Source organism: Haliotis cracherodii, unplaced genomic scaffold, assembly GCF_022045235.1.
Source record: "Haliotis cracherodii isolate W230 unplaced genomic scaffold, xgHalCrac1.p SCAF_4, whole genome shotgun sequence".
Classification (NCBI taxonomy): domain Eukaryota; kingdom Metazoa; phylum Mollusca; class Gastropoda; order Lepetellida; family Haliotidae; genus Haliotis; species Haliotis cracherodii.
Genome location: NW_027266297.1, coordinates 54,589,540 through 54,599,570, shown reverse-complemented (window position 1 = coordinate 54,599,570; position 10,031 = coordinate 54,589,540).

The following is a 10,031-nucleotide window of genomic DNA, read 5'->3' as shown; positions in this document are numbered from 1 at the left end:
TTGCCATGTCAGGCTACAGGGGTAAACAAATTACCATTAGGGTGGTAACTCTCGTAGAGAAATATGTTCATGGTTAAAAACAACACACACAATCACAACTTCAATTTCAATAATATCTGCATGTCTCCATGTGCAGATCTACTTCATTATAAAATAATATTACAACATTGTAGCTATTACTTTGAAAATATTAATTATGAAAAAATATTAATAGCTTTACCACTGTAGATCTATCAATGTTAACAGCATCACGTATACCACCATGATTGTTTCAACTTAATACCCCATGTTCCTTGAAAACAATACCACATGTTTCAGGAAGTCAGTGTTGTGAAAATATATCACTAGTTTTGTTTCCATAATATGTTTGTTTTCTACATTTATATTACATATATATTTAAACTGAAATGTGCCATATTCTCATTGCTGATTCTGATCGTACCACATGCAAATATAAATTTGTTTTATCTTCTGGGCTACACATGTATGCTTTACAACAGTACAGGTACGGGTATCAAGGTATGCTACACCATTTATTTGCGCCGTGTTGATCGTCTGGGTCAAAGTTATCTTGTACATATGTGGTGGCACGTCGTTCAGTGTACAGTGCACAAATCAGGCGAAGTTGGTTGTTTGTTTGTTGTTTAACGCCTCACTCAGCAATATTTCAGCTATAAAACGCGATCTGTAAATAATCGAGTCTGGACAACACAGATTGATAGGTGAGAGTTTCTAGGGCTTCGTTCCCTTCCTACACTGGAGCACATGTTACACGTAGTGTTTACTTGGTTAAGTGACTTGTGTGTTCCACATATACCTCTGTTCACCTAGCAGTGAATGGGTACCCGGTAGAATGAGATGGCTTCACGGGCAGCTGAGAATGAAAATCTAGTGCACACTGATCAATTGACCGGGGTAATTACGGTTTCAAGCGCTATAAGCATTCACTTGGTGAGTGGAAAATGGCTCTGTAAAATGGAATTATTATTCCAAATATTATTATAATTGATATTATTATATCGGTTTAACTGCTGCATCAGACGATGAAATATGTATATTACCAGGGTGAAAACGTGTTGTGCCGGTGTCCCGGTATAAACTCTCCCCCGTACAAATTCTCCCCCCGGAGATTTTATACCGGTACAGATTCTCCCCCGGAGAATCTGTTCTGAAATAAAATCTCCCCCGGGCGGATAAGTTTCGCGCCCCCTTCAGTATAAAGTCTCCCCCCTGATTATTCGGTTTGTTGCAATGTCTTTAAGTACTATATTCTTTAAATAGTTATCTTTAATGTAAGGAGGGTTACTTTAAAAAATAGATTATGAAATATGGTCATAATGAATTGATATTTCAGCATATTTTATTTGGTAACTGTACCTTCCATCCTAAAATAATTATAAGATATATATCATACCAAACAAATTTGAATGAAATACATGTACGGTTACTGTTGTAACTGAATTCAGAAATCTTATTAATCCTCGCAAACATTCGGTTTTAACACTAACTACTTAAAAACTGTCTTCATATCCATGCACGCCTCCTGCTCAGGCTGTCAGTTATACTCTGATTTAAGATCTAAAATATATTCCTTAATACAGGCTATACGATTTAAAAATGATATCAGTGGCTAGAATATCATGGTGCACCCAGGTTTCTGTTAAACACCCCCACACATACAAGTAACTAAATGTATATTTAAATAAATATTTAACCCAGAAAAAATAAAGGAGAGAAAAAAATAAATAAAAAAGTACATAAACAAATAAACATTAAAATCTTGAGGAATATGAAAAGCCAATGTGTAATGCTAAAGCCGAAGACATGATAAACTGTACCAACATTACAATGTTCCCCGATATGCATGCTTTACCTGGATTACATACCGGTGATCTAAGTTAGAAATATATGACTGATATAAATTCTTACAACACGGTAATATCGCATATGCTTGGATTATCTTTTTTTCTCAAATGTGCTCCATTCAAGAAAGTTATATAGAATTATGTATTTACTCTCCCCCATGTATTTTGCTCTTTTATGTAAAAGCTTTTTACTTACACATTTTAATTACAGATTACGTTGTTTTGATTTTAATGCAAACAAACCAGGCTTTTCAATGTATTTTGTTTCAACAGATTTTTAAATATATGAATGGGGATTGACAAACAAGCTTTACTGGCTTATGTAAAAGCCGCCGCCCTTTAGGCTGAGTTTCCATGTGCGCGGTTTGCCACGCGGTTTGGGTCACGTTTAGGAAGGCGGGTGAAATGCTATATACATAAACTATGCTTAAAAGTTCGGCGACTTAGTTTCCCTGTGCGCGGTTTGCCACGCGGTTTGGGGCACGTTTAGGAAGGCGGATGAAATGCTATATACAAAAACTATGCTTAAAAATTCGGCGACTTAGTTTCCATTGTGCGAGGTTTGGTGCGGTTTCACCAACTGCAAACCGCGCATATCGAAACAGTTCATTTATGTTGTAGTATTTCCATTGGCAAATCGAAACAGTTCATTTATGGTGTAGTATTTCCATTGGCGCTGTTAGTAACTAAATGTATAACCCAGAAAAAATAAAGGAGATAAAAAATTGAATAAAAAAAACACATAAACAAATTAACATTAAAACTATTGGCAACTGCATGGCAAGTATTTATAAAACGACTGGGGGGGGGGGGGGGGGGGGGGATATTCTGGGGGGAGATTTTATTTCGAGAGGGGCGGAACTGTACCGGTGTAAATTCGCCGGGGGGGGGGGAGATTTTTTTCTGGGGGCGAATATATTTCGTGATGTTTCGGGGAAAATATGGGCGGCGTATGGCATGGCGTTCATTCTGGACATAGGTTTCTTTTAATATGCTGTCTTTCTTGGGGATGAACGCAGTGATCCCCAAAATTAAAGCGGCTGTTTATATTCAAGGCCGTATTTACAAGAATAACGGTGTACTTTACTACGTTTTTTTATCTATTTGTTTCCAGGATTGATAATTGGCCACATATGGTCAGGGCATTAGTTGATTCCCATCTTCGTTATTCGAATTTTAAAAGTGCATTTGAAAAGAAATACACCGCTCTGAATTGCAAGATCACATTAAACACGCTTACCTTGATAAAAGTATGTAGCCAATCGAATATGAGTATCTTTTTTTGTCAATTGATTTCTTTAATTCAGTATGACTGTAATTCCTACAGAATATATACGCGTCGGCATACACCTTTCCATATGTTTGTATATTAAATAACATCGATGAGTGTCTACACATAGTTCATAAGTAGGTGAAAATGCATTCTGATTTCTTTCAACAATCAATTTCAGTCAAGAATTTGATGCAAACATCTGTCTCTACAAATATTAATTGTTCATAGAGAAATATGAGGCAGTTTATTGATGCGCCATTTCTGACCACGGGGTGAGGAGGACATCCTGGTTACTCCCCCCGTGATGTTCACAGCCTCGTACAGGTGTGCCCTGCCCACTCCCACCATCTTAATCATCACCGCCATTCACTGAGCACGTGCTCCCGCCAGTTCCCTCACTACCCTCGACCGCGACGTGACCAGCCCGGATGCGACTTCCCCTGCAGTAAACAACCTGTCGTCCAACTTCTTTGTTCTCTCCATTATTTGAAATCCTATGATCCTTATGACGATGTAGGCTGTGCAGAATGACGTGCACGATTGACACAATTCGCAATTACTCAATCTACAGACGCTCTTTTCAGAAGAAAGTCGTTAATCAAGACGTACCATGCACCTTATGCCGTCCGTCCGTGTTCCACGTTTTTGCTTTATGAATTTTGCTGTGGTAAAACCATGCTCAGACTCACCAGAAGCCGATACTTGTCCTAAATATTGTAGCAAATGTCAATAAACGTTCCTAAGTGGGAATAAAACAGTCCCAATTAAAGTTAATATTAATATCTAATAGGATGGCTTGGTCAAGTGACTTGTAATTCACTGATAACAGAACCAATAAAAAGAAAGTGAATACAATGTTAAGATACCTTAAATAATAACTTTTAAAAATTAACAATTTTGAACTAAATAACCATTTTTCCTAATTTGCCTTCCAGGACACTTAGTTTTGAATCCTAAATGAATAAAGGCATATTCGGTTTTTTGTAATAGATGGCAAAATGGCCCCCGAAATGAAATTTAGTTGTTCTTGGTATTTAGGTAGATGGGCTTCAGCACAAAAACGCATATTTATTATTTCGAAATGATGATGCCTTTTCACCTTGTCTTCTCCGTATATATTATTACAAGTCGTGTAGTAAGCATGCAGGGTGTATTCAGTATTTACGAAAATCAACAAACTTTAACACTCACAATTGTATTTCAGTCTTTTATTTTCCCCTTTTTAACAGTAATATCGTTTACTTCAAAATGTTGCAATTCGAGAAAGAAAATGAAATATTAAATGCAAAGGGTCATGATATTGTTGTTTGAACCCCTTGTCAGGTGTCGCATACAGATCACGTCAAAGGGTGACGCCAAAACGCAAGTTAAACACATGGAAGCATGCATATTCCCCAAGTCATTCACTGAGCTGCGTTGCGAGTGGACCGTGGAATGCAGCCTATGGCAGAGAGGTGTTGTGTGAAGTGTCAGGGCGCATCTATCACTCATACCAATCAACTTCAGGTGCACGTACACATCTGCATCACTCCCGGCCTGTGTAGGCAGCGGGAGACAACCTATATATACACGCCCTACTACCTGCCTCCCGCCAGCAGATAGCAACTTGTTATCACCTCATAGGAAGCACTCATCCAGAACATACGACACTCTGTTGATGGATTACAGCCGTCCAAATTCACGTCATCTGTCTACTTTATGAAGGGGAAGAATACACGCGGAAATCGGGAGCCAGAACCAGCCAAGCACTCGGTCAGTTGGTGGGGTGCTATTTAAATAGTGCAGCGACCTTGTCTCGACCAGACACATTTGTCCATCACTGCTGCCTCTTGCTGAGTAAACCTGCTCGTATAAACCATGACTCTCAACAAGGCTTTGTGTCTGTCCGTCTGTCTAGCCTTACTGGTCGCTGGTGTTGCCAAACAGGACTCGCCACCCTCTATCATCACTATCTTGTCAATGGCAACATGCAAGTCAACCTGCAAAAGCGGCTCATGTGAACAACAGATGGGAACAGCCCTGCCTAACTTTGTCAAATGTGAATGTAATCCAGGATGGCACGGCGATAAATGTGACATCCCATCGGATCTGGGTATCCTGAAGGTGCTGGGGTTCCCCCGTCTCTACCCCTTTCCGGGTGCTGCTACCGACGCCGATCTTGCTCGCATCGCCGAGAGGGCCCGCAACCATGAAGCCTCCTGCGCGGGCAACTTCGTGTGCTACAACGGCGGCTACTGCACAGGCACACTTCACACAGGTTTCAGGTGCAAATGCATGGAGCCGTACACCGGCACATTCTGTAACGAACTTTGTGAGAAGAAGTGCCTCAACGGTGGCGAGTGTTTCAGGGAGGCGAAGTTCGGAAACGGGACTATGGATATCAATAAAGTATGTAAGTGCCCGCGACGATATCAGGGAGAATTCTGCGAACATAAACTGGGTTTCTGAGTGTTCATCGTGTTTTGTACGTACTTCACAGTCCCGTGTCCTGACGTTCTGCTACCTCATACTGCGCTGTCTCGCTGACGCCACCTCCTCCACCACCATCAGTGCCACTGGTTCCTGCCGGAGAGGTCACCTACTGTGTTCAAGCTTCAGGCAGGGATCGACACTGGTGGCCATGCATTATTTAATATTCCAAAGAACAATCTCACATTTAACCGCGTCTTGAGATCCGGAGAACTCCTCATACTCCGACGTCAGACGTATTTATCGTTCAGCAGGTACCTCTAATAGATGTGTGGAGATCATCTCCAAACTCATGAACATATTTTCATTGTGGAAGAGGATTTCTATTGTATCAGTACTTTTAACGCATTTTAGGCCCAGAAAAGAAGACGAAGTATTAATGGTCACATTGAGCAAAGAATCTAATCATTTTATCATCCAGTAGCATGTAAAATATTCTCATCTTTTAGCTTTATTTCATGTCTAGAAAAACTTCAGCTGCATGCTTTACGTTATTCCAAATTACGGTGCCAAGGCCATCGACAATGAAGACATTTTATGTTATTGGTAACTCTTTACTCAATGCACCCGCTAATTAACCAGGGCAATCACACACTTCCTATAACAACTTCAAACTGTACATACATACCAAGTATAGGTGTAACACCCATTTCAAGATGCCAGCGCAAATTTATTATCAGGCAGATTCATTTCCACACATAATATGTCGCCTACTACCGTTGACGTGTTTTAGAGGGCAATATATTGTGTACGGGTTTTTTCAATTAAATTTGAAACAGTGTGGTGGAAACGCAAAAAAAAAAAGATTTGATGTGTGTCAGAACAGAAATCTATAACATTTTAAGGCAATATAATGTAGAAGTGGTCAATTTACTTTGTAAACAAAACTACTGAACTAAGTGCCCTGTTGTAGGTTTGATAGGATTTCAGAAGCCTGGGCGACTAGGTAAGATGTTGACAGGAGACTTCATTTTGTGTGTGTTTGTTTTCATATTTCATTGTAACATGCATTGTTTTGTGCGTGTGTGCGAATATACCTTTGTTTCCAACTCAGGTAGAATACCACAGTTTACAAAGAAAGCTGGACTTTAAGACTACTTGTTTCTCGTTTGTTTTTACTCAATGATAATTAATTTAAAGCTCTTTTCAACAATCAGTCGTGCATTATTACTGTTATATGTGATTGTTCATGTTAAGATACAGAAATTTAAAGATATATTTGTGATTTCTCTCTTAGTCGGTTATTTTAGAAAGTTATTATTTGTTATGAACATTTAAAGAAGCGTTTGGACTACACGGCAAATAGTACAGTGTACGCTGAAGTTGAAATAGTGTATTTATGCTTATCGTTATCATTGTGCATACCTCATTTATATCATGTTTTCTACCTCATCAGTGTAAATATACAATTATTTTCAAATATGATGTTTCGTCCAACTGATTAAAACAAAACAGGCGTTTTAACTTGTCTACATTGTACTTTTTTATAACGGCGGGGACATATACCAACTTCGGTGCATCCTAAGAACGTTAAATCACATCAAATATATGTGATTAATAGTCCACTAACTTGCAGGTTTCAAGCAAACTTTTCTGGTTTGTTGTTGTGAAGGAATCATCTCCTATTGAGATTTTTTTAAATACCACCACAAAACAATTCACGAGTGAATTGAGGGAGTCCTGGTGTGTCCCGGACACAGAAGCTGGGCGTAATAAAGAGTGAAGAAGGGCGCCGGTGTACTGCCACACGACACGAACGGCGGTAGAAGTGCCTAGCCTGCTGACATTTTAATCGATTTTTACTATGCTGAACCATGTAGATTCTATCACAGGTTAGCTGGAGGTTAAATTGTCAAGGTGGACGAACCTGTCAGATGGCAGTGACTTTGTTCATTCCTGGTGAGGGACAAGAAATACGTTCATGTGCTGATTGTTCTTGTGCCACACCATGCCTTGCGATTAACTGCATGACCGCGAAGGGCAGGCTGAGGACTGGTCCCGTGTGGTCCCCTTTAACATAATAAAGGTTCCTCGGAGAAAAGAAAATGGAATGAAAGCTCACTAGCAAAATGTGTCTATTTTCTAAGGGTTGAAATCCACTAAACATAAAAAGATTTTTAGAGATGCACGTGTAAAGGTGCGTATTCAAACTGATGGTGCCACGTCTACAGTCTTCACATAAAGACGTCCCAAATAAATTGCGGATAATTGACCTGTGTGAGATTGAAAGCACTCACTTCCGCATTTTAAAATAACTACTTCACATTTTAATATAAGATTATGGAACGGTTGTCATCTTAGAAGTGCGAGGCTTATTCGCCTAGTCGTGATGTTATGCTCTGTAATGTCCTACATAGCGACACAAATGTCACAACATTAGCAAATGACGGAAGGAGCCTAAGGGTATAATGGCGTTCTTACATTGTTATAGATGAAGCCTTCTAATCTGACTCACTCTCGTAAAACAGCCCCATTCCTGCCATGGCCAGAGAGCCCCGATTTATAAAACCCTTGTATTCCACCTATCGACTTGAACAATCTGTCAAATGGGCTTCTGTTTTCAAACCTTTAGAGCCCATTATTCAGTCGGGTGTCACTTACCCGTATTAGAGAGACCACGTATAGGATACCCATTGTACAACACAACACCTGGTATAACATTCGATCTTGAAACAAAGTCCATTTGTATTTACATGATTTGGGCTCGTTTATTGTCATATTTAGTAACAGTCATGGAGAGCAAAACGGCACATGCAAATATCACCTTTCTTGATTTGTTTACAGTTTATATCTTACATGTCTTTCGCACATTTAATTTGTTTGTTTGTTGTTTAACACTGCACTCAGTAATATTCCAGCTATAAGACGGCGGTCTGTAAGTAATCGGGTCTGGACCAGACAATTCAGTGATTGACAACATGAGCATCGATCCACGCAATTGGGATCGATGACATGCATCAACTAAGTCGAGCCGGACCACCCGATTCCGTTAGTCTCCTCTTACGACAAGCATAGTCGCCTTTTACGGCAAGCATGGGTTGCTGGAGACCTACTCTACCCCGGATCTTCACGTGCCTTCCACATTTAAAGACCTAAACATGTCAATAATATGGGACGTGTTTAGGTTTCTATTTAGGACTTGTTTGTTGTTTTATAGATCTAAACAACTCAGATACCACGCCGCAGTATCACATGGATACCCCACTCAGACACAGTAGACTGACCGACCTCGCCAATCCTTGTTTTAGCCCAGTAATGCCGAGCGCCAGGCAGGGTAGCAACAATTTAGTACCATGCATCTTTTATCATCTTTTGGTATGAGGAGGCAGTCAATTTGCAATGACGATAGAAATGTATTACACTACATGACTGAAGTAGAATTACAGTAGGCAGTGACTTTCAATCTGTATATCAGTAATAGTACTAACGTCTATACTCCTAAGAAAATATCTTTGTTGCCGGCAGTGTTGTGAACCCTATTGTACTTTATGATAAATAAATGTTTCCATTCAGTTGTATTTGTTGTGACATGACAAAGTCACGGGTTTCACCCGACAGTCGAATCGATAAGCATGTATATATACAATGTTCAGGACTCCTTGAACCCCCTCTTCTTTTACCCGAGTCTACAGTACCGCTTGCCAGGTCAGACATCCTATGGATAGGTATGTTGTAATTTTGGGAATGGTTTGGGTAAGAATTTGGTACTTGCCAAACACCATGGCAATCAAAGATAATCTGATCTGTTTTGTTTGTTGTTTAATGCCGCAGTCAGCATTATTCCATCTATATGAGGGTGTCCTGTAAATAATCGAACCCGACAAGCCAAGGACTGATACCATCAATTGGGACACGGGTCTATCCAATGGAGCTCCGTCCATGCGGTATACCGATGATTTCATACGGTTCAATAACGGCTAAATAGCCAATTACCGACTCATCTGAACTTTAAATAAAAGAAACCAGTGCGGCCGCCTCATCTGTCTCATAATTACATCGGGTCGGTGGGGTAGCATAGTGGTTAAAGCACTGGCTCGTCGCGCCGAAGACCCGGGTTCGATTACCCACATTGGTCCAATGTGTGAAGCCCAAATTCCGGTGTGATATTGCTGATATACTGCTACAAGCGTCGCAAAACCATACTCACTCATATTAAGATCCATGCATTAAGATTCAGAGTGACAAAAACAACTCTTCGCAAGACTTTTCCATTATGTCGAGCAATATTCCAGCTGTTCCGTCCTTTGGTGTCTAAAATTCACAACTTTTGAAGTAAATGCTCCATCTACGAAGATATGAAAGAGCGTCATACGACTCTTGCTCAAAACTTGTTTGATCAAGGTTACAAAATTCGAGACCTCCGCAAAGCTATGAAAATGTTTCTGGTAGTCATGTGGATGACATTTCCAAATTTGACAGTGACA